Source organism: Bombina bombina, chromosome 4 (genome assembly GCF_027579735.1).
Source record: "Bombina bombina isolate aBomBom1 chromosome 4, aBomBom1.pri, whole genome shotgun sequence".
NCBI lineage: Eukaryota > Metazoa > Chordata > Amphibia > Anura > Bombinatoridae > Bombina > Bombina bombina.
The window spans coordinates 804,392,004-804,416,676 of record NC_069502.1 but is presented as its reverse complement, the minus strand read 5'-3'; the positions used below and the strand labels follow the sequence as shown (position 1 = coordinate 804,416,676).

General features: G+C 44.3%; 1 long non-coding RNA gene across 1 annotated transcript in view; it reads left to right on the top strand.

Annotated features, from left to right (window-relative positions):
* LOC128657053 (uncharacterized) overlaps positions 1 to 15,542 on the top strand; it is a 53,975-nt gene extending 38,433 nt beyond the window's left edge. Inside the window, exon 2 of the long non-coding RNA XR_008402082.1 lies at positions 15,297 to 15,542. This is a non-coding gene — a long non-coding RNA (uncharacterized LOC128657053). The remainder of the gene's footprint in view (positions 1 to 15,296) is intronic.
* Positions 15,543 to 24,673: the final 9,131 nt, after the last annotated feature.

Sequence of the window (24,673 nt, the reverse complement as noted above, 5' to 3'; positions counted from 1 at the left end):
GATGCAGAGTGTTGACTAGATTGGGACTCTTCGTCTTGGGAGTCCTGTTCGCTCATCTCACCTCCTGGTTGGGGTGGGGGTTCCTTGGTTATGTGGGTGAAGTGATCAAAGACTGTTTTCCTAGGTTTGGGGTTGGATTTTGAATGCTTCTTTATCATGTGAGGCATCTTATATGCAGATAGGCAGATATCCAGCGGATACAATAGGCAGTCTCTGGGGGCCCAAGATAGTGTCCTGCTGTTTTGGAGGGAATTCAAAGGTTATACATACTAAAGCAAAGCACTTAATTTACATGACACCTGTCTCGTAGTTAGAGCGGGGCTGAGTCACATTTAAAGAGGAAGAGTTACATTAGTACAGATATGTGTTGCAGCTACCCAAGTCCCCCACCTCAGGGAAAAAGGGATACGACCCGAAGGAAGGGAAAAAGGAAGTTGGAGGTGACCCACCCGGACTGGCCGGGCGGGAGCGGGGAGGTGAGGGGTTAAATAGCAACAGTCAGAAAAAAAAAAGAAAAAAAAAGAAAGAAAAAACAGATAATATGTCACGAATAGTTATACACAGGGCCTGCGGATGAAGATACAGCTGTTATATGGGGTTACTGAGAGCAATAAAACAATAAACAAGACCCCGGGGGGGTAGAGAAAAACAGCTAGTTAAGGGTTATAGTGAAGCCTGTGGGAGGAAAGAGTTGTTATTAAATGACATTACACCATAGGCATTACGCCTAAGGACAATTGCACTGACGCAGCAGCCTTTCACATTTATTCTTATGTTAAAAGTCCAGATTTTAGTTCCAGATTTTTCAAAAAGAAAAGAAAAAAAGTTGGAGTGAAAGTGAAGTGGCAATGGCAGAGTCATCCAGGTTAGCTGGCAGAGTTAGAAATGGTGCCAGGCATTAATTAGGAATGAAATCAGTTATCTTCCTCCCCAAATATAGAATGCGAGGGGATAAGGGTCTCTAGCGTGATACAAGATAATCCTGCTCTATTTCTTTGTAGGTTGCCAGATGGGGGATACAGCCATAAGGTGAACAAAGGTTAGATGAGGTATGCTGCAGCAAGTGTGTCTGGAATATATATCTCCTTGGGCAGGGAGCAGGGTATTTATAGCTATAAAAAAGCACCTGAGGTAAAAAGGGGACTGTTTCTTTCAATTTCTCCACACTGTGTAAACCAGGCCTCTGTAGGACCCTCTGTAGGGAGCGTAGTTAAGCTCTAATGAGGGGATGTGTGGACATACGATGCACCGGTTGTAGTGCACAAGAAGGGCCAAGAGAGAGTCCAGATGCAGGACAGAGATAGTTTAGAGTGCGGGAGAGAATAGGATTGTAACAGTAACAGGTATGTAGGGGCTGAGGCCTGCAACACGGAGGAATGGATACTTTGGTGCACAGAACAAAATTTGAGTAAAAGTTCCTTACCCTGTCTGGAAGCTGGTCAGTGCTGTAATGTAGGCTCAACAGAGAAGAGTTCTCCCTCCTGTTGGTGTGAGACACCGGTTACTGCGGGTGAGTGGGGTCTTCTGGGCCCAAGATGGCGGATATTCGCGCCCTTTTTATCTTTCTCCCCTGGATGGTGTGCGAGGGGTCCAACAGAGGCAGAGGTCCCCGGCCAGACTAGCCAGGACCCCCGTGTCAGCAGCTGCAAGCAGGTAGGGTTAGATGAGCGCTCCGGCGCTGGATCTGAGTGCTCCGAAAGCGTTGAGGCCCTCCGGAACCTCCGAGCAGGGTGCTCGAGTAGAGAGTAGGCTCCCAGGATGAGGCGGTACCTCCGCTAGCGCGCTCCGGAGCGGATCCCCGGCCCTCCGGAGCGGTAGCAAGCGGGCACGAGCAGCGGCAAACAGGAAAGGTAACGTACCCCAGCAGACCCTCCGGAGTGGAGCCCCAACCCTCCGGAGCAATGGGTACAGGTACAAACTGGAGAGGGGTTCGCTGGGATCGGTCTTCGCCGGCTAGGCAGTAGCAGTTGGGTGCAGGCTGCAGGAGGAGGAAAGGTGGTCCTAGGTTGAGGTGGTGGGACCCGGAGTGGATCCCCAACCCTCCGGTAGGGAAATAACAGAGCCTGATCTTTCTTCAGGTATAGGAGGCCCAACACCCAGTTCAGTAGTTGCTCCGCTCCTGGGAGACTTCTGTAAAATGGCGGATCGCTCCAAATTTGTTAGTCGTTTGAGGGTGATCTCCTGCTATATTACTTAGTCGTGACCGGTATTATGGCCTCAGGGGTGTTTAAAGGCCTTTGGAGTGACCTTCCGGCCCGGAGTAGGCCGCAGCCTCGGACTTTCCCAGTTTTCCTCTGGTACTCAGGTCCGGATCGGGAACCACCTTCTAAAAGGATGAAATTTGCAGGGTAAATTCGGGTGTGCAGGCTAAGGATACTACCCTGTGCTTAAGGATGGCCTTGCTGGGCTTATCAAAATAGCTTTTTTGTCAGTTTTTAATCTGTTTTATCAGGAGCTCCTCACAAACACTTCTGCATCGATGGCTGGCTAGCTCCGCCCCCAAGGCAGGTAATTTTTAAATTTAAACTACAGTCACCACTGCACCCTATGGTTTCTCCTTTCTCTGCTTGTTTTCGGTCGAATGACTGGATATGGTAGTGAGGGGAGGAGCTATATAACAGCTCTGCTGTGGGTGTCCTCTTGCAACTTCCTGTTGGGAATGAGAATATCCCACAAGTAATGGATGATCCGTGGACTGGATACACCACAAGAGAAATACATTTATCAGGTTGTGATTGTGTTTTTATTGTGAATTCAGTCATTTTGGCTGTTACTAAATATGTGATAATAAAGGAATAAAATGGCAACTGGTACTTTGCAATATAATTATCCTTTTGAATCAATTACTGTTGTGTAACATTATGTAATCTATTATATGTACATTTAAGTTCTGAAATATTGAACGTAAGATCTGAATTTTCAAATCTAATAAAATACATGTTATTGATCAATCTCAGTATCCCCAAAAATTAAAGGGACAGTCTACTTGATTTTGGTTATTGTTTAAAAAGATAGATAATGATTTTACTACCCACTCCGCATCTTTGCATAACCAAGTTTGTTATATTAATATACTTATAACCTCAAAGATTGCCTGTTTCTTAGTCTGCAGAGGCTTAGATAAAGGTAATCACAGAGTTAAAAGGGTATTACTATAACAGTGCTGGTTATGCAAAACTGGGGAACGGGTAGTAAAGGAATTATCTATCTTTTTTTATTTCTTTTACAAAGATAAGACGAGTCCACGGATTTCATCCTTACTTGTGGGATTTATCCTCCTGCTGACAGGAAGTGGCAAAGAGCACCACAGCAGAGCTGTATATATAGCTCCTCCCTTCCCTCCCAACCCAGTCATTCTCTTTGCCTGTCTAGTACTAGGAAGAGGTAAAGCGAGGTGTTAGTTTAGTTTCTTCAATCAAGAAGTTTTTTTTATTTTTTAAATGGTACCAGTGAGTACTATTTTTCTCAGGGACAAGTGAGAATGCTTCCTGCCCTGATGTTGATGATCTTAGCAAGCGTTTTCTAAGATCCATGATGGTTCCCACAGCTGCTGAAGATAGTGTAAGAAAATCTTCAGGGTGGAGACCGGTGTGTTGCTACTAGCAATTTTGAGGTATGTTCAGTCTTTTTGTTTCTGGGAGACTTGATACACAGAACAGGCTGACATTTTCCCCTTTATGGGGAGGGGTAAGAATATACACATGTTTTAAGAGATGGTGTACATGGAATCCCTTTCCTCTTTATTCCCATACTATATTATGGATTGTGGCTGATAAAGAGGGGCTTTGACGCTGGGAGTTGCAGTTATTTTTCAATTAGTGTGTGTAGTGTTTTTTCTCTTACTGTACCGAGTGTTTATAAGAGGCCACGTGGCTATAGGGGACATGTTTGATTGTTTGTTATGACCAATGCGGGTCTTGCGGTACTTACATAACGCCCATGGTGGGCGGGACCTATTTTGCGCGCTCAGACGCGCAGTTCTGTCGGATAGCATGGGCTACAGAGTCTTGTATCTCCGGGGAGGCCTGAGTGTTCTGGACTTCTAAAAGGGCCTGAATTGCTTCTCGAGCAGCAGTAATCTCACTCAGGGGCAGGTAGGCGCCACAGCAGAGCTGTGGCGTGGTGCAGGGGCCCAGTTTGAAAGAAAACATACTTTAATAGTTAGACATTGTTGTTATATGGGGTACCATATTTGAGCAAGTGGATGCAATATTGCTAAAGTGTTTTTGATCATTTACAAATAAATTTACTGCTAAAAACACGTTTTGACGTTTCAGAAAAATATATGCGCTTTTATAATTTAAAGGCGCAGTACACTCATTTTTTTGGCATTAACTTTTACTATATTTGGAATCAGAGCAAAAGTTTGTTAATAAAGGAACTTCTATTATAAGATTGCTAATCTGTTTAACATGTTTGACACTGACTGACTTACTCTATGTGTTTAGATGCCACTGTGGAACCCCCTCTAACATTTTGTCCCTCATGTACAGAGAGGGCCTTGCAATGCAAAGAAAAAAAATTTTGTACTGGAAATATGTCTAAGGATGATTCTCAGTCTGAGGAGAATCAGGGTATACCGCTAACTTCTCTCCAAGCGTCACAACCTTTAACGCCAACCCAAGCGACGCCTGGTTCTTCAATCGAGTCTAATTCTTTTACTCTGCAGGATATGGCAGCAGTTATGTCAACTACCCTTACAGAGGTATTATCTAAGTTTCCAGGATTACAGGGTAAACGCAGTAGGACAGAAGTCAATGCAAATACAGGTGGCCCTCGTTTTACAACGGTTAAATTTACACCGTTTCAGAATAACAACCTTTTTTTCCAGTCATGTGACTGCTATTGAAAAGCATTGAGAAGCAGTGCATTTATTAAAATAGCCAGTAGGTGGAGCTGTCCGCTTGTGTTGCAGCAAAGCCAAGCAAGCTGAAATTAATCAGTTTAACCAGACCTGAGCTATCAAGCAGATTTCAAAGGAACAAGATCTTCCTGTCTATAAATCAGTCCAGATTGAAATGCATTGAAAGAACTGTTTGCAGAAAAATGCAAGTGAAGTCTGTGTTGTGATTATTTTATTAGGTTTATAATGCTGTTTAGCAAATGTTTTTGTTCATTTAACTTAGTTTAATTATATATTCTGTGTTGTGTGATTATGTTATTAGGTTTATAATGCTGTTTAGCATTTAAAGTCTTCATTTCAAAGCTTTAAAAATAATGAATTAGGTGTTGTTATGACAATTTTGAGAGGGGCCTGGAACCTATCTCCCTCACTTCCCATTGACTTACATTATAAACTGGGTTTCAATTTACAACGGTTTCGATTTACAACCATTCCTTCTGGAACCTAAACCCGGCATAAACAGAGGGCTTCCTGTACTGAGTGCTCTAATGCCTTATTAGCCATTTCCGATGTACCCTCACAGGGATCTGATTTGGGGGTCAGGGAATTTTTGTCTGAGGGGGAACTTTCCGATTCGGGAAGTGCGGTACCTCAAACAGACTCGGATACCACGTCCTTTAAATTTAAGCTTGAACACCTCCGCCTGTTACTGCGGGAGGTTTTAGCGACTCTGGATGACTGTGACCCTATTGTGGTGCCACCAGAAAAATTGTGTAAGATGGACAAATACTTAAAAGTACCTGCCTACACTGATGTTTTTCCGGTTCCTAAGAGAATCTCAGAGATTATTAAGAGGGAATGGGACAGACCGGGTATTCCGTTCTCACCCTTTCCCAATTTCAAAAAGATGTATCCTATATCTGACACTGTTCGGGATTCGTGGCAAACAGTCCCTAAGGTGGAGGGAGCTATTTCTACCCTGGCGAAGCGTACAACTATTCCCATTGAAGACAGTTGTGCTTTTAAAGACCATATGGATAAGAAATTGGAGGGTCTTCTGAAGAAATTATTTATTCATCAGGGTTTCCTCTTACAACCAACGGCCTGCATTGTTCCAGTTATCACTGCGGCTGCCTTCTGGTTTGATGCTTTAGAAGAGTCTCTTAAGACCGAGACGAAGATATCTTAGATAGAATTAAGGTCCTTAAGCTGGCTAATTCCTTTATTACAGATGCCGCCTTTCAGATCGGTAAATTGGCGGCCAAGAATGCTGGATTTTCTATTTTAGCACGTAGAGTGCTGTGGTTAAAATCTTGGTCTGCTGATGTGTCATCTAAGTCTAAGCTTTTGGCTATTCCTTTCAAGGGGAAAACCCTATTCGGACCTGACTTAAAATAAATCATTTCTGACATTACGGGAGGTAAGGGTCATCTCCTACCTCAGGATAGATCGGCTAAACTGAGGGGTAAACAAAATAATTTTCGTTCCTTTCGGAACTTTAGAGGAGTCCCCTCTTCTTCCTCTTCTTCCACCAAGCAGGAAGGGAATTTTGCTCAGGCCAAGTCCGTCTGGAGACCCAACCAGGCTTGGAATAAGGGTAAACAACCCAAGAAGCCCGCTGCGGCTACCAAAACAGCATGAAGGGGCGGCCCCCGATCCAGGACTGGATCTAGTAGGGGGCAGACTTTCTCTCTTTGCCCAGGCTTGGGTAAGAGATGTTCAGGATCCTTGGATACTGGAAATCGTGTCCCAAGGGTATCAGCTGGAATTCAAAAGTTCTCTCCCAAGGGGAAGGTTTCTTCTTTCACGATTGTCTGCAGACCAGACAAAAAGAGAGGCGTTCTTATGTTGTGTAAAAGACCTCTCTACTATGGGAGTAATTCGTCCCGTTCCAAAGCTGGAACAGGGGCAGGGGTTTTACTCAAATCTTTCTTCTGTTATGTGTGATCAGTCCACGGGTCATCATTACTTCTGGGATATAACTCCTCCCCAACAGGAAATGCAAGAGGATTCACCCAGCAGAGCTGCATATAGCTCCTCCCCTCTACGTCAGTCCCAGTCATTCTCTTGCACCCAACGACTAGATAGGATGTGTGAGAGGACTATGGTGATTATACTTAGTTTTTATGACTTCAATCAAAAGTTTGTTATTTTAAAATAGCACCGGAGCGTGTTATTACTTCTCTGGCAGAGTTTGAGGAAGAATCTGTCAGAGTTTTTTACTATGATTTTAACCGGAGTAGTTAAGATCATATTGCTGTTCTCGGCCATCTGAGGGAGGTAAAGGCTTCAGATCAGGGGACAGCGGGCAGATGAATCTGCATTGAGGTATGTAGCAGTTTTTATTTTCTGAATGGAATTGATGAGAAAATCCTGCCATACCGTTAAAATGACATGTATGTATACACTTCAGTATTCTGGGGATGGTATTTCACCGGAACTACTCTGTTAAAGGTCACTAATCCTTTTTAATAACTATTTATCATGTTAAACGTTTTTGCTGGAATGTAGAATCGTTTACATTGCTGAGGTACTGTGTGAATAAATATTTGGGCATTATTTTCCACTTGGCAGTTTTTTTGCTTTAATTGTGACAGTTTCGTTTCTCTTCACTACTGTGTGGGAGAGGGAGGGGCCGTTTTTGGCGCTCCTTGCTACGCATCAAAAAATACCAGTCAGTTACTTTTATATTTCCTGCATGATCCGGTTCATCTCTGATAGATCTCAGGGGTCTTCAAACTTCTTTGAAGGGAGGTAAATTCTCTCAGCAGAGCTGTGAGAATTCTTATAGTGACTGTGAATAAAAACGTTGCTTTGTATTTTTTATGTCAAATTTAATTATTGTTATTTTACTAATGGGAACAAACCTTTGCTAAAAGTTTTGTTGTTTTAAAGTTTGATGCTATAACTGTTTTTCAGTTCATTATTTCAACTGTCATTTAATCGTTAGTACCTCTTTGAGGCACAGTACGTTTTTTTGCTAAAAAAGATTATAACCAAGTTGTAAGTTTTTTGCTAGTGTGTTAAACATGTCTGACTCAGAGGAAGATATCTGTGTCATTTGTTCCAATGCCAAGGTGGAGCCCAATAGAAATTTATGTACTAACTGTATTGATGCTACTTTAAATAAAAGTCAATCTGTACAATGTGAACAAATTTCACCAAACAGCGAGGGGAGAGTTATGCCGACTAACTCGCCTCACGCGGCAGTACCTGCATCTCCCGCCCGGGAGGTGCGTGATATTTTGGCGCCTAGTACATCTGGGCGGCCATTACAGATAACATTACAAGATATGGCTACTGTTATGACTGAGGTTTTGTCTAAATTACCAGAACTAAGAGGCAAGCGTGATCACTCTGGGGTGAGAACAGAGTGCGCTGACAATGCTAGGGCCATGTCTGATACTGCGTCACAGCTCGCAGAGCATGAGGACGGAGAGCTTCATTCTGTGGGTGACGGTTCTGATCCAAACAGATTGGACTCAGATATTTCAAATTTTAAATTTAAATTGGAGAACCTCCGTGTATTACTAGGGGAGGTCTTAGCAGCTCTCAACGATTGTAACACAGTTGCAATACCAGAGAAACTGTGTAGGTTGGATAAATACTTTGCGGTACCGGCGAGTACTGACGTTTTTCCTATACCTAAGAGACTAACTGAAATTGTTACTAAGGAGTGGGATAGACCCGGTGTGCCGTTCTCACCCCCTCCAATATTTAGAAAGATGTTTCCAATAGACGCCACCACTCGGGACTTATGGCAAACGGTCCCCAAGGTGGAGGGAGCAGTTTCTACTTTAGCTAAGCGTACCACTATCCCGGTGGAGGATAGCTGTGCTTTCTCAGATCCAATGGATAAAAAATTAGAGGGTTACCTTAAGAAAATGTTTGTTCAACAAGGTTTTATATTACAACCCCTTGCATGTATCGCGCCGATTACGGCTGCGGCAGCATTTTGGATTGAGTCGCTTGAAGAGAACCTTAGTTCATCTACGCTAGACGACATTACGGACAGGCTTAGAGTCCTTAAACTAGCTAATTCCTTCATTTCGGAGGCCGTAGTACATTTAACCAAACTTACGGCTAAGAACTCAGGATTCGCCATACAGGCACGTAGGGCGCTGTGGCTAAAATCCTGGTCAGCTGATGTTACTTCTAAGTCCAAATTACTTAATATACCTTTCAAGGGGCAGTCTTTATTTGGGCCCGGTTTGAAAGAGATTATCGCTGACATTACAGGAGGTAAGGGCCACGCCCTACCTCAAGACAAAGCCAAAGCTAAGGCTAGACAGTCTAATTTTCGTCCCTTTCGGAACTTCAAAACAGGAGCAGCATCAACCTCCACTGCACCAAAACAGGAAGGAGCTGTTGCTCGTTACAGGCAAGGCTGGAAGCCTAACAAGTCCTGGAACAAGAGCAAGCAGGCCAGGAAACCTGCTGCTGCCCCAAAGACAGCATGAACCGAGAGCCCCCGATCCGGGACCGGATCTAGTGGGGGGCAGACTCTCTCTCTTCGCCCAGGCCTGGGCAAGAGATGTTCAGGATCCCTGGGCACTAGAGATCATATCTCAGGGATACCTTCTAGATTTCAAATTATCTCCCCCAAGAGGGAGATTTCACCTGTCAAGGTTGTCAACAAACCAGATAAAGAAAGAAGCGTTTCTACGCTGCGTACAAGATCTGTTATTAATGGGAGTGATCCATCCGGTTCCGCGGTCGGAACAAGGACAAGGGTTCTACTCAAACCTGTTTGTGGTTCCCAAAAAAGAGGGAACTTTCAGGCCAATCTTAGATTTAAAGATTCTAAACAAATTCCTAAGAGTTCCATCGTTCAAAATGGAAACTATTCGGACAATTTTACCCATGATCCAAGAGGGTCAGTACATGACCACTGTGGATTTAAAGGATGCTTACCTTCACATTCCGATCCACAAAGATCATCACCGGTACCTAAGGTTTGCCTTCTTAGACAGGCACTACCAGTTTGTAGCTCTTCCATTCGGATTGGCTACGGCTCCAAGAATCTTCACAAAGGTTCTGGGTGCCCTTCTGGCGGTACTAAGACCGCGAGGGATTTCGGTAGCTCCGTACCTAGACGACATTCTAATACAAGCTTCAAGCTTTCAAACTGCCAAGTCTCATACAGAGTTAGTTCTGGCATTTCTAAGGTCGCATGGATGGAAAGTGAACGAAAAGAAGAGTTCTCTCTTTCCTCTCACAAGAGTTCCATTCTTGGGGACTCTTATAGATTCTGTAGAAATGAAGATTTACCTGACAGAAGACAGGTTAACAAAGCTTCAAAATGCATGCCGTGTCCTTCATTCCATTCAACACCCGTCAGTAGCTCAATGCATGGAGGTGATCGGCTTAATGGTAGCGGCAATGGACATAGTACCTTTTGCACGCCTACATCTCAGACCGCTGCAATTATGCATGCTAAGTCAGTGGAATGGGGATTACTCAGATTTGTCCCCTACTCTGAATCTAAATCAAGAGACCAGAAATTCTCTTCTATGGTGGCTTTATCGGCCACACCTGTCCAGGGGGATGCCATTCAGCAGGCCAGACTGGACAATTGTAACAACAGACGCCAGCCTACTAGGTTGGGGCGCTGTCTGGAATTCTCTGAAGGCTCAGGGACTATGGAATCAGGAGGAGAGTCTCCTGCCAATAAACATTCTGGAATTGAGAGCGGTTCTCAATGCCCTTCTGGCTTGGCCCCAGTTAACAACTCGGGGGTTCATCAGGTTTCAGTCGGACAACATCACGACTGTAGCTTACATCAACCATCAGGGAGGGACAAGAAGCTCCCTAGCAATGATGGAAGTATCAAAGATAATTCGCTGGGCAGAGTCTCACTCTTGCCACCTGTCAGCAATCCACATCCCGGGAGTGGAGAACTGGGAGGCGGATTTCTTGAGTCGCCAGACTTTTCATCCGGGGGAGTGGGAACTTCATCCGGAGGTCTTTGCCCAAATACTTCGACGTTGGGGCAAACCAGAGATAGATCTCATGGCGTCTCGCCAGAACGCCAAACTTCCTCGCTACGGGTCCAGATCCAGGGATCCGGGAGCGGTTCTGATAGATGCTTTGACAGCACCTTGGAACTTCGGGATGGCTTATGTGTTTCCACCCTTTCCGCTGCTTCCTCGATTGATTGCCAAAATCAAGCAGGAGAGAGCATCAGTGATTCTAATAGCGCCTGCATGGCCACGCAGGACTTGGTATGCAGATCTAGTGGACATGTCATCCTGTCCGCCTTGGTCTCTACCTCTAAGACAGGACCTTCTGATACAGGGTCCATTCAAACATCAAAATCTAACTTCTCTGAAGCTGACTGCTTGGAAATTGAACGTTTGATTTTATCAAAACGTGGTTTTTCTGAGTCGGTTATTGATACCCTGATACAGGCTAGGAAGCCTGTTACCAGAAAGATTTACCATAAAATATGGCGTAAATACCTATACTGGTGCGAATCCAAACATTACTCCTGGAGTAAGGTTAGGATCTCTAGGATATTGTCTTTTCTACAAGAAGGGTTAGAAAAGGGTTTATCAGCTAGTTCATTAAAGGGACAGATTTCAGCTCTGTCCATCTTGTTACACAGGCGTCTGTCAGAAAATCCAGACGTCCAGGCTTTTTGTCAGGCTTTAGCTAGGATCAAGCCTGTGTTTAAAGCTGTTGCTCCGCCATGGAGTTTAAACTTAGTTCTTAACGTTTTACAGGGTGTTCCATTTGAACCCCTTCATTCCATTGATATAAAATTGTTATCTTGGAAAGTTCTGTTTTTAATGGCTATTTCCTCGGCTCGAAGAGTCTCTGAGTTATCAGCCTTACATTGTGATTCTCCTTATCTGATTTTTCACTCAGACAAGGTAGTTCTGCGTACTAAACCTGGGTTCTTACCTAAGGTGGTCACTAACAGGAATATCAATCAAGAGATTGTTGTTCCATCCTTGTGTCCAAATCCTTCTTCAAAGAAGGAACGTCTTCTACACAATCTGGATGTAGTTCGTGCCCTCAAGTTCTACTTGCAGGCAACTAAAGATTTTCGCCAAACTTCTTCCCTGTTTGTCGTTTATTCTGGACAGAGGAGAGGTCAAAAAGCTTCTGCTACCTCTCTCTCTTTTTGGCTTCGTAGCATAATACGTTTAGCCTATGAGACTGCTGGTCAGCAGCCTCCTGAAAGAATTACAGCTCACTCCACTAGAGCTGTGGCTTCCACTTGGGCCTTTAAGAATGAGGCCTCTGTTGAACAGATTTGCAAGGCTGCAACTTGGTCTTCGCTTCATACTTTTTCCAAATTTTACAAATTTGACACTTTTGCTTCTTCGGAGGCTATTTTTGGGAGAAAGGTTCTTCAGGCAGTGGTTCCTTCTATATAATGAGCCTGCCTATCCCTCCCGTCATCCGTGTACTTTTGCTTTGGTATTGGTATCCCAGAAGTAATGATGACCCGTGGACTGATCACACATAACAGAAGAAAACATAATTTATGCTTACCTGATAAATTCCTTTCTTCTGTTGTGTGATCAGTCCACGGCCCGCCCTGTTTTAAGGCAGGCAAATATCTTTTAAATTATACTCCAGTCACCACTTCACCCTTGGTTACTCCTTTCTCGTTGATTCTTGGTCGAATGACTGGGACTGACGTAGAGGGGAGGAGCTATATGCAGCTCTGCTGGGTGAATCCTCTTGCATTTCCTGTTGGGGAGGAGTTATATCCCAGAAGTAATGATGACCCGTGGACTGATCACACAACAGAAGAAAGGAATTTATCAGGTAAGCATAAATTATGTTTTTCGTGGTCCCCAAAAAGGAGGGCACGTTCCGACCCATTTTAGATCTAAAAAGTCTAAACAAGTTTCTCAGGGTCCCATCTTTCAAAATGGAGACTATTCAAACAATTCTGCTATTGATCCAGAATGGTCAATATATGACTACCGTGGACTTGAAGGATGCATACCTTCATATTCCTATCCACAAAGATCATCACCAGTTCCTAAGGTTGGCCTTCCTGGACAAACATTTTCAGTTTGTGGCTCTTCCCTTCGGGTTGGCCACAGCACCCAGGATCTTCACGAAGGTTTTAGGGTCCCTTCTGGTGGTTCTCAGGCCGCGGGGTATTGCAGTGGCACCTTATCTGGACGATATTCTGATCCAGGCATCGTCTTACCATCTGACAAAGTCTCATTCAGACGTGGTCCTGTCTTTCTGAGGACTCACGGGTGGAAGGTGAATTTAGAAAAGAGTTAATTAATTCCACAGACCAAGGTTCCTTTCCTGGGAACTCTAATAGATTCCATATCCATGAAAATCTTCTTGACAGAGGTCAGAAAGTTAAAGATTCTGAATACATGCCGTGCCCTTCAATCCAATCCTCTGCCATCAGTGGCCCAGTGCATGGAGGTAATTGGATTGATGGTGGCGGCAATGGACATCATTCCATTTGCCCGTTTTCATCTCAGACCACTACAACTGAACATGCTCAGACAGTGGAATGGGGATTATGCAAATTTGTCTCCTCAGATAGATTTAGATCAGAAGACGAGAGACTCACTTCTTTGGTTGTCTCAGGATCATCTGTCCCAAGGGACGTGCTTCCACAGACCCTCATGGGTGATAGTAACGACAGGCGCCAGCCTTCTAGGTTGGGGTGCAGTCTGGAATTCCCTGAAGGCTCAGGTCGTGTGGACTCAGTCGGAGTCCCTTCTTCCTATCAATATTCTGGAATTAAGAGCAATATTCAATGAGCTTCAGGCATGGCCTCAGATGGCTTCAGCCAAGTTCATTTGCTTTCAGTCGGACAACATCACGACTGTGCCTTACATCAATCATCAGGGCGGAACGAGAAGTCCCTTAGCGATGACAGAAGTTTCCAAGATAATTCGATGGGCGGAGGCTCACTCTTGTTATCTGTCAGCAATTTACAACCCAGGAGTGGACAACTGGGAAGCGGACTTTCTAAGCACACAAACGTTCCATCCGGGGGAGTGGGAACTCCATCCGGAGGTTTTTGCCACTCTGATTCTCAGATGGGGCAGACCAGAATTGGACCTGATGGCGTCTCGTCAGAACGCCAAGCTCCCGAGATACGTATCCAGATCGAGGGATCCCCAGGCCGAGCTGATAGATGCCTTGGTCGTTCAACCTAGCTTATGTGTTTCCACCGTTTGCTCTCCTTCCCCGGGTGATTGCTCGGATCAAACAGGAGAAGGCGTCAGTAATTCTAATCGCACCTGCGTGGCCTCGCAGGACTTGGTATGCCAATCTAGTGGACAATTCCACCATGGAAGCTTCCATTGAGGCAGGACCTTCTCATTCAGGGAGCCTTTCAACACCCAAATCTAGTTTCTCTGCAACTGACCGCTTGGAGATTGAACGCTTGATTCTATCTAAGCGGGGGTTCTCTGATTCGGTTATTGATACTCTGATTCAGGCTCGTAAGCTTGTTACTAGAAAGATCTACCATAAGATATGGCGCAAATATCTTTATTGGTGTGAATCCAAGGGCTACTCATGGAGTAGAGTTAGGAGTCCTAGAATTCTGTCTTTTCTCCAAGAAGGATTGGAGAAAGGGTTATCAGCAAGTTCCTTAAAGGGACACATTTCTGCTTTCTCGATTCTACTGCACAAGCGATTGGCAGATGTTCCAGACGTTCAGTCTTTTTGTCAGGCGTTGACTAGAATAGAGCCTGTGTTTAGACCAATTGCTCCACCCTGGAGTTTGAATTTAGTTCTTAATGTTCTTCAAGGGGTTTCGTTTGAACCCATGCATTCCATAGATATTAAGTTATTATCTTGAAAGTTTTGTTTTTGGTTGCTATTTCTTCTGCTCGCAGAGTTTCTGAACTTTCAGCGTTACAATGTGACTCGCCTTATCTTATCTTTCATTCTGATAAGGTGGTTCTACGTACCAAACCTGGATTCCTTCCTAAGGTTGTTTCAAATAAGAATATTAATCAGGAAATTGTGGTTCCTTCCTTGTGTCCTAATCCTTCTTCTAAGAAGGAGCGTTTGTTGCATAACTTGGATGTAGTCCGTGCCCTGAAGTTTTACTTGCAGGCGACTAAAGACTTTCGTCAATCTTCTTCTTTATTTGTTGTTTTTTCTGGAAAGCGTAGGGGCCAGAAAGCTACGGCTACCTCTCTTTCTTTTTGGCTGAAGAGTATCATCCGTCTGGCATATGAGACTGCTGGACAGCAGCCTCTTGAAAGAATTACGGCTCATTCTACTAGGGCTGTGGCTTCCTCATGGGCATTTAAAAATGAAGCTTCTGTTGAACAGATTTGTAAGGCTGCAACTTGATCGTCTCTTCATACTTTTTTTAAGTAGACTGTCCCTTTTTAAGTGTATGGCATTTAAGTACCCATTGCTATGTTAAACATTAATTGCTTTTAGGGTGACAAAATCCTAAACCATGAACTTTTGTCTTCATTAAATGTTCTTACAGATGATATTAATACTGACGTAGATGTTAAAACAGGAGATCTGAGTGTAACGTGTCAGCTGGAAGCTCCAATGCAAGAAATGTGTTACAGTAACAATGAAGGTAAATGCATGTGTGTGACGTGTCTTCTGTTTATGGGATATTGCCTGGTTTTTATAGCTTATTGTCTATAACTACTGTACATTATATCACCAATCAGGATACACCGATATCACTTTATAGGAGCATAAAATAAATCTCACAGCGCTATGTTATCTTTATAGCCTCTTATTTGTATCTTATGTTTTCTTCTTAAATGGAAAGAGTCCACAGCTGCATTCATTACTTTTGGGAAATAACCTGGCCATCAGGAGGAGGCAAAGACACCCCAGCCAAAGGCTTAAATACTCCTCCCACTCCCCTCATCCCCTAGTCATTCTTTGTCTTTCGTCCCAGGAGGTTGGCAGAGACGTGTCAGAATTTTTAATTTTAGTTTTTTTGTCTCTTATGGAGGGTAGTACTCTTCGACATGGGACAGGAGTTTTAAGTAGTCCTGTCAGTCTCTCAGTGAGGGCTTGGATGAAAGTTAGAGTCCGGAGATGCAGGGGGAGTCTTTCTGCGAAACCATCCCGACTCATGTTAACAGCTCCTCAAGCAATCGGCGTTGCCGAACTTTACTCCACTGCTTGCTTTCTTCTCTCAAGTCCATGGTGGAGGCGATGCTACTATCCGTCACACTTGAAAAGACGTGTTCCTGTTCCACGGCGTAGATTCCGGTAAGATTGTTTCATTTTACTTTATTCATCAATGTACTGTAATGTGAATGTTTTCCAGAGAGGCTACCACCTTGCGGATCTAACTGTCATAAGGGTCTCAGTGAGTCTCTTTTAGTATCTTGGAATCGAGGGTTAATATCTCCTGAGGGGGGTTATTGAACAGGGGGGTTTATAATCATGTTTGTTATGTGATTCAACCTGCTAATGTGTGATGTTTATGGGCTTGTGGTTTGGAAAATTGAGGCCTTTGGAAGTGACGTGGCCTTTTGGTTGGGCACGCTTTTTTTGGACTGTACGGTTCACCTTGTGTCGGGCGTGGTTCCGTTCCGTTTTCCATTTCTGCATTCCCGACCGTGTGGCAAAGAAAATATTCTAGTCCGCAGGGGTCTGGTCATAGGAGGTGTTGAGTGCCCCAGCCATTGTGGGTGTCAGGTGCCGTTTTTGTTTTACTACTTTAGTCCATATTTATATATCCTCAACCAGTTATGGAGGATTCTGGTGCTGAGACTGTGCTAATTTCTGATTCAGTTACAGAGGATTCTGATACTGATATTATTTTGATTTCAGATTCTGTGTCCAGTGACGAATTCGGACTGGCCTCGTTGACAAATGTCAACCAGTTTTGTTCCATATGCCATTTTAGAGCGCCTTGTTCCTCGGGCTCGGGGAATCAAGGGACAGCTGAGCCATCCGCCTCTGGGGGTCCTGTCCTCCGAGAGCCGAGTTTCCTACTAATTCATACTTCTACACATGCGGGTAACCAAGTTTCTGATTCCTCCATGCAGGGTGGCGATTGTTCGTCTGCAGAGTCCAGACGTTTCTTTGAGAATGTGCTCGTGCACTATTGTCCCGGGCCTTCTGCCTTGGGGAGGGCCTCTACAGTTCCCCGCGGGTGTAACTGTCCCTCAGTGTTATGCCTTTTGTATTGCTCAGACATGTCTTTCAGTTATTGAATGACCCTATCGTTACCAGATACAGGGATTTTCAGTCTGCTAATTCGAATAGTTCAACTTATTAGACGTGGGGATGAGGTAATTTGATTGAGATCTTTCCCAGTTTTTTTAAAGATAGGGTTCTGTTTGGCTGGTCCTGCAGGCAAGCCTGTGTCTTTTTTGGTGTTATCCTCCGGATTGCCTTATATTTTATTTGTATCCGATGGGATGTCTTTTATTTGGTTTTGTTTCCTTCGGGAACCTTCTGGGATCTACACTCTTTGTTCTTCTTTGGAAGTTGTTTGGGACACGTTAGTCCTATGCTATAATGTCTGTTTTCTTTTTCCCCTATGAGGGAGAATTATGCAGCTTGCCGGTTAGGACCCTAAGTGCAGGCTGGTCCTGTTGGGTTCGTTCGGTCTTGTGGCTTTTCAGACACGTGGCGCTGTTCTGCTCTACTGGTATGATAGAAGCGCTGAGTGCTCAGGTTATCATTGTATTTCATGTCCAACTAAGCACTCGAGAGGACCTGTGGGTCCATAGGGCGGTAGGATTCTTTCAGTCCTTATAGCCTCCAGTCATAAATGACTGGATCAGGGGAGTTTTTTTCTGATTGAATCTGCCAATCAGATTCAAGTTCAATCGGATTGGCTGATCCAATCAGCCAATCAGATTGAGCTTGCATTCTATTGGCTGTTCCGATCAGCCAATAGAATGCGAGCTCAATCTGATTGGATCAGCCAATCCGATTGAACTTGAATCTGATTGGCTGATTCAATCAGCCAATCAGATTTTTCCTACCTTAATTCCGATTGGCTGATAGAATCCTATCAGCCAATCGGAATTTGAGGGACGCCATCTTGGATGACGTCATTTAAAGGAACCTTCATTCGGCGAGTAGGCGTCGTGGAAGAAGGATCGATCCGCGTCGGCTGGAAGAAGATGGCTCCGCTCCGGATGGATGAAGATAGAAGATGCCGCTTGGATGAAGATGTCTACCGGTCCGGATGTCCTCTTCTGCCCGGATAGGATGAAGACTTCTGCCGCTCCGGATGCCCTCTTTTGGTCCATCTGTGCCCGGCTGGGTGAACATGGCTCAAGGTAGGGAGATCTTCAGGGGGGTAGTGTTAGGTTTATTTAAGGGGGGTTTGGGTTAGAGTAGGGGTATGTGGGTGGTGGGTTTTAATGTTGGGGGGTGGTATTGTGTTTTTTTTTTTACAGGCAAAAGAGCTGATTTCTTTGGGGCATTCCCCGCAAAAAGCCCTTTTAAGGGCTGGTAAGGTAATAGAGCTGTTAACTTTTTTAATTTAGATTAGGGTAGGGAATTTTTTTTTATTTTGGGGGGCTTTGTTATTTTATTAGGGGGCTTAGAGTACGTGTAATTAGCTTAAAATTCTTGTAATCTTTTTTTTATTTTTTGTAATTTAGTGGGGGGTTTTTTTTGTAGTTTAGTTTATTTAATTGTAGTTAATTGATTTAACCCCTTAATGACCGGACCATTTTTCAATTTTCTTACCCTTAATGACAATGGTTATTTTTACATTTCTGCAGTGTTTGTGTTTAGCTGTAATTTCCCTCTTACTCATTTACTGTACCCACACATATTATATACCGTTTTTCTCGCCATTAAATGGACTTTCTAAAGATACCATTATTTTCATCATGTCTTATAATTTACTAAAAAAAAAATAATAAAATATGAGGAAAAAATGGAAAAAAACACACTTTTTCTAACTTTGACCCCCAAAATATGTTACACATCTACAATCACCAAAAAACACCCATGCTAAATAGTTTCTAAATTTTGTCCTGAGTTTAGAAATACCCAATGTTTACACGTTCTTTGCTTTTTTTGCAATTTATGGGGCAATAAATACAAGTAGCACTTCGCTATTTCCAAACCACTTTTTTTCAAAATTAGCGCTAATTACATTGGAACCCTGATATCTGTCAGGAATACCTGAATATCCCTTGACATGTATATATTTTTTTTTAGAAGACAACCCAAAGTATTGATCTAGGCCCATTTTGGTATATTTCATGCCACCATTTCACCGCCAAATGCGATCAAAAAAAAAAAAGTTCACTTTTTCACAAAATTTGTCACAAACTTTAGGTTTCCCACTGAAATTATTTACAAACAGCTTCTGCAATTATGGCACAAATGGTTGTAAATGCTTCTCTGGGATCCCCTTTTTTCAGAAATAGCAGACTTATATGGCTTTGGGGTTGCTTTTTGGTAATTAGAAGGCCGCTAAATGCCGCTGCGCACCACACGTGTTTTATGCCCAGGAGTGAAGGGGTTAATTAGGGAGCTTGTAGGGTTAATTTTAGCTTTAGTGTAGTGTAGTAGACAACCCCAAGTATTGATCTAGGCCCATTTTGGTATATTTTATGCCACCATTTCACCGCCAAATGCGAGCAAATAAAAAAAAAAAACGTTACATTTTTCACAATTTTAGGTTTCTCACTGAAATTATTTACAAACAGCTTGTGCAATTATGACAGAAATTGTTGTAAAAGCTTCTCTGGGATCCCCTTTGTTCAGAAATAGCAGACTTATATGGCTTTGGCGTTGCTTTTTGGTAATTAGAAGGCCGCTAAATGCTGCTGCGCACCACACGTTAATTATGCCCAGCAGTGAAGGGGTTAAATTAGGAAGCTTGTAGGGAGCTTGCAGGGTTAATTTTAGAGATCAGCCTCCCACCTGACACATCCCACCCCCTGATCCCTCCCAAACAGCTCTCTTCCCTCCCCCACCCCACAATTGTTCCCGCCATCTTAAGTACTGGCAGAAAGTCTGCCAGTACTAAATAAAAGAGGTTTTTTTTTTTTTTAAATAAAAATAATAAAGTATTTTAGCTGTGATGGACCACTGCCTTAGCCCCAACCTCCCTGATCCCCCCTCCAGCTCTCTAACCCTCTCCCCTACCTAATTACCGCCATCTTGGGTACTGGCAGCTGTCTGCCAGTACCCAGTTTGGCCCCAAAAAACCCCCAAAAAGTATTTTTATTTTATTTTTTACTTAAAAAACTATTTCTGTAGTGTAGCAGCCCCCCACAATACCCCCACCCCCTCCCAGATCCTTTTATATATTTTTTTAAAAAATTCCCTTTTTTTTCCCCCTTTCTGCCCTCATTCATTGGTGTCAGTGTGGCTAATGGGTGCACGTGCACGCGCGCGCACGTGCACACTCGCGCATCGTGCACGCGCATCGTGCACGCGCATGTGCACGCTCACGTACACACTCGCGCATCGTGCACGCGCACCCTCACACCTGGCACTATCGCTACCACACCTGGCACTATCGCTACCGGTGCAGAGAGGGCCACAGAGTGGCTCTCTCTGCATCGGAGGCTTGTAAAGTGGTATTGCAGGATGCCTCCATATCGAGGCATCACTGCAATACCCTCAGAGCTGCTGGAAGCATTTGTGATCGCTTCCAGCACTCTGTTAGACAACTGACGTACCAGGTACGTCCATTGTCATTAACTGCTTGTTAATGCATGACGTACCTGGTACGTCAGTTGTCATTAAGGGGTTAATTTATTTATTGATAGTGTAGTGTTAGGTTTAATTGTAACTTAGGTTAGGATTTATTTTACAGGTAATTTTGTAATTATTTTAACTAGGTAGCTATTAAATAGTAAATAACTATTTAATAGCTATTGTACCTAGTTTAAATAAATACAAAGTTGCCTGTAAAATAAATATAAATCCTAAAATAGCTACAATATAATTATTTGTTATATTGTTGCTATATTAGGGTTTATTTTACAGGTAAGTATTTAGCTTTAAATAGGAAGACTTTAGTTAATAATATTTTATTTTGTTAGATTAAAATTATATTTAATTTAGGGGGGGTCAGGGTTAGGGTTAGACTTAACTTTAGGGGTTAATACATTTATTAGAGTAGCGGCAAGGTCCGGTTGGCAGATTAGGGGTTAATAAGTGTAGGTAAGGTAGCGGCGACGTTGGGGGGGGGCAGATTAGGGGTTAATAAATATGATGTAGGTGTCGGCGATGTTAGGGGCAGCAGATTAGGGGTACATAGGGATAATGTAGGTTGCGGCGGTGTACGGAGCGACAGATTAGGGGTTAATAATAAAATGCAGGTGTCAGCGATAGCGGGGGTGGCAGATTAGGGGTTAATAAGTGTAAGGTTAGGGGTGTTTAGACTCGGGGTTCATGTTAGGGTGTTAGATGCAGACTTAGAGAGTGTTTCCCCATAGGAAACAATGGGGCTGCGTTAGGAGCCTGCTTTTTTGCAGGTGTTAGGTTTTTTTTCAGCCCAAACTGCCCCATTGTTTCCTATGGGGGAATCGTGCACAAGCATGTTTTTCCAGCTAGCCGCTACCGTAAGCAACGCTGGTATTGAGAGTTGAAGTGGCGGTAAATATGCCTGTACGCTCCCTTTTTGGAGCCTATCGCAGCCCTTCAGAGAACTCTAAATACCAGCGTTGTTTAGAAGCAGCGCTAGAAAAAAAACACGCGTAGCTAACGCACCCCTTTGGCCGCAAAACTCTAAATCTAGGTGATAGTGTTTCCTTCCCCATGTGGTGGAGGGTTGGAGGGCTTAGTGCCCCATTCCCGCAGTTTGAGCGGTTTGGCCTTCCTTTTTAGGCCTCTGGGCGCTTTTGGGCCTGATCCAACAGTATCAGATCAGGCTGTCTAGCCTGCGGAGGGTTTTCAGTTTGAAACCAGTGCAGCTTTTGGCACCTTGCAGGTGTGTGCATACGCTATTTATAGTGTATCTAGATACAGCTCTTACTCTTGATGTGTACTTTCTGAGTGATGAGACCTTTGGGTCTGCTTCCATTGTCCCAGGGTGAGTTGGATCTCCTTTTAGGTATCTGTATTCCGGGTGATGGTTGATCCCTGTGGGGACTTTGTTTAGCTTGAGGTTTCCCGAAGCTGGGAAGGCTTTGCGCCTGTCTCTTCCCTGTGTCCTCTGCTGATGTGGAGGTGATAGGGAGACTAGCCCTGCTAGAGGGGTTTTTCTTTGGACCTCGAGCTATCCCTTATGTTGCCCTTAGGCCTTGAGAAGTCTCTTCATAGGACTTCTAGCCTTGCTCCTTGGAGCGTTGGACTTGGCTAGGGGTGGTTTCTGCCTTTGATCGGGGCTTTTGAGTTCTTTTTGCTCTCCGGATTCTCTGGATATGCATTCATATCCCTGGTGTCTGGCTTTTGGCCAGGTGGGGTGTTTAGTTCTAGGGCAAGGTTGCCTGAACTATTAGGTGCCCGGACCTGTTTTTATTCCTGAGACTTCCGATTGCTGAGGCTTTGGGCCTTTTTCCTGACCCAGTTTTGGGTTGTTTTGGAGTCTTGGATCTCAGGGCTGGTCGGGGTGTTCCACGGTAGTGGGAACTTGGGCTATGTCCTTGCTCCATCTATCTGACCTGGTCATGATGGCCAGGTTTTCGGGGTGTTTATTACTCTTTGCAGCAGAGCAACCCAGGTGCTCTAGGGTTAGCTTTGTGACTTGCCCCTCAAGGGTTGCTGGTTCATGCCCAGCTGCTGGCGCTGGATGTCCATTTCTGGTGCGCCTTATGATTGCATTCCCTTGGTCAGCTTGCAAATGGGTTGGCTATTTCTCTGCTTGGCAAGCCACTTGTAGGGGGTCCTTTTCTAGGACATTCGTGTTGGGGATTTATCTTCCCATTAGCCGGTGGCTTCGGGCTTTGAGGACAGTTGTTGCCTTTCTGGCCTAATCCCTTTTCCTTAGGGGATATTCTCCTCCCTATGGAGATGGAGTCCCTTCTTGGGGCTTCTCCTGGTTGGGAAGCGGAAAGGGGGAATGGGTTCCCCCTTGGGTCTTGCTGGCTCCAAGTCAGATTGTGGGGCCTTTTTTTTTTTTTTTTTGTTAGATCCTTAGGTCTATGGTCCTGTCGTCTGTTTCAGAGTTGGGTTGTACCTGTACTCTGTGGGGATGGCTGTGCTATCCTTACGCTCATTCCTGTACCAGTTTCGGGATTCTTTTGTTCCCCGCTTATGGATCCCTGAGGCTGGGTTGGTCCAGCTGAGTGGGGGTCTGCAGGTCAGGATTGCCGAGCGGTTTTTAGGCGCTGCGTTCAGGTTGCAGCCTTCTCTGGATTCGCGGACTTGTTGAGTCTATCTTGTTAGCTCAGTCTGCTAGGATATAGATTTCCTTTCAAACTTGCTCCTCTGCTTTTAGGAGGGAGCTTCCTCTTCCTTTGGGCTCTGAAGGTATACTCTCCTTGGGGGGCCTCAATTGAGGTTTTGTGTCCCTTTTTTAGTGACCTGTGTGTGGGTCTGGCGGCTTAGGTTGTCTGGAGCGTGCCCTCTGTCTGAGGGCTGCTTTTGCAGTTTGTTTTCTGCTTGACTGCTTCTTCCTCCTCGCAAGTACCCTCTGAGTCGTCCAGTTATGGGCTCTGGGTTCTTCAACTTGGGGTTTCCGACTGGGTCTCTTCCACATTTCTTTGTGGTTGAATACTTTGGTATTCTCTGTTCTGACGCTTAAAGGACTTTGCCTTTTTTTGGTTCCATTTAGTACTTGCAGGATGTTGGAGAGAAGTATTTTCTGTTTCTGTGCCCGGGTTTATCCGGACTTTGCTGGTATAGGCGTGGCCTCCTTTTTGTTTGGGCCCCTTTGGGTCTTTCTGAGTTGGGCTCACTATTGGAGGTGTTCTTTTTTTGGAGGGGACCTTTCGGTTTCCTCGGTTCTCCTTGCCTTGTCCCCTTGGGGGTTTTGGCCGATGTTCCCTTCCTTAGTGGGGGGTGACTTAGTTGGGGACCATCTGTTGGGTGACGGTGTCTCCTGGAGGACTGTTGGCAGGGCTGCCACTAGAAATTTTGGGGTCCCTGACTTATCCATTTATCAGCCCCCCCCCCCTTTGACATGTGCAATTTTTGACCAAGTGACTAAAACATATATGCACTTTATTCTTAAGTGTCTATTTAAAATTGGAAATGTTGTGAAGGTAGTAACATACAGACACACTTATACACTGAAACACACACTCACACATAAGGATTCACATATAGACACTCTAGCAGACATGCAAAGAAACACACTCAGACACAGACACCCAAATAGACACTCAGCGCTTGTTTACATTGACCTGACAAGTAATGAGGTAGACTACAGTTTTGTCAAAAAAGGAGATTTAGAAAACAAAATATGGAGTTCTGATTATCTTTTTGTAATGGAAGATGCCAACTAAATGATGACAACAGCATGCAGTGGCTGAAAGGAAGGGCCCTGAACTGCCTAAACAATAATTTAAAGGTTAAATGGTGGATTAGGTGACTTCCGGAAAGGTCTCATTAGTCTCAAAGTCCTACCTCCTCTGCAAATAAAAGTGATCTGCCGTCTGACTCAGGCACACACTGTACAAACAAAGTGCCAAGTCTGTCTCACACTGTGCATAAAGGTTTAGTGCACACTCAGAAATCCTCTCAAATGCTAATACTTTACTCCTTGTAATAACATTTCCCATGCTCAATTAGCACTCTGCTGTAGTACCCACTGGTGGCTGCTAAAACGTATATATTTTTTTATAATTCTTGCCTCATGGGGCCCCCCTGGCCCATTGGGCCCCTGACAGGAGTCACCCCCTGATGGCGGCCCTGCTCACCTGTGCACTGTTTTCCACAGACATACAACACACGTACAATCACATGTGCCCTACTTCCCTCAGACATGTCACACACATACACTTACCTGCACCC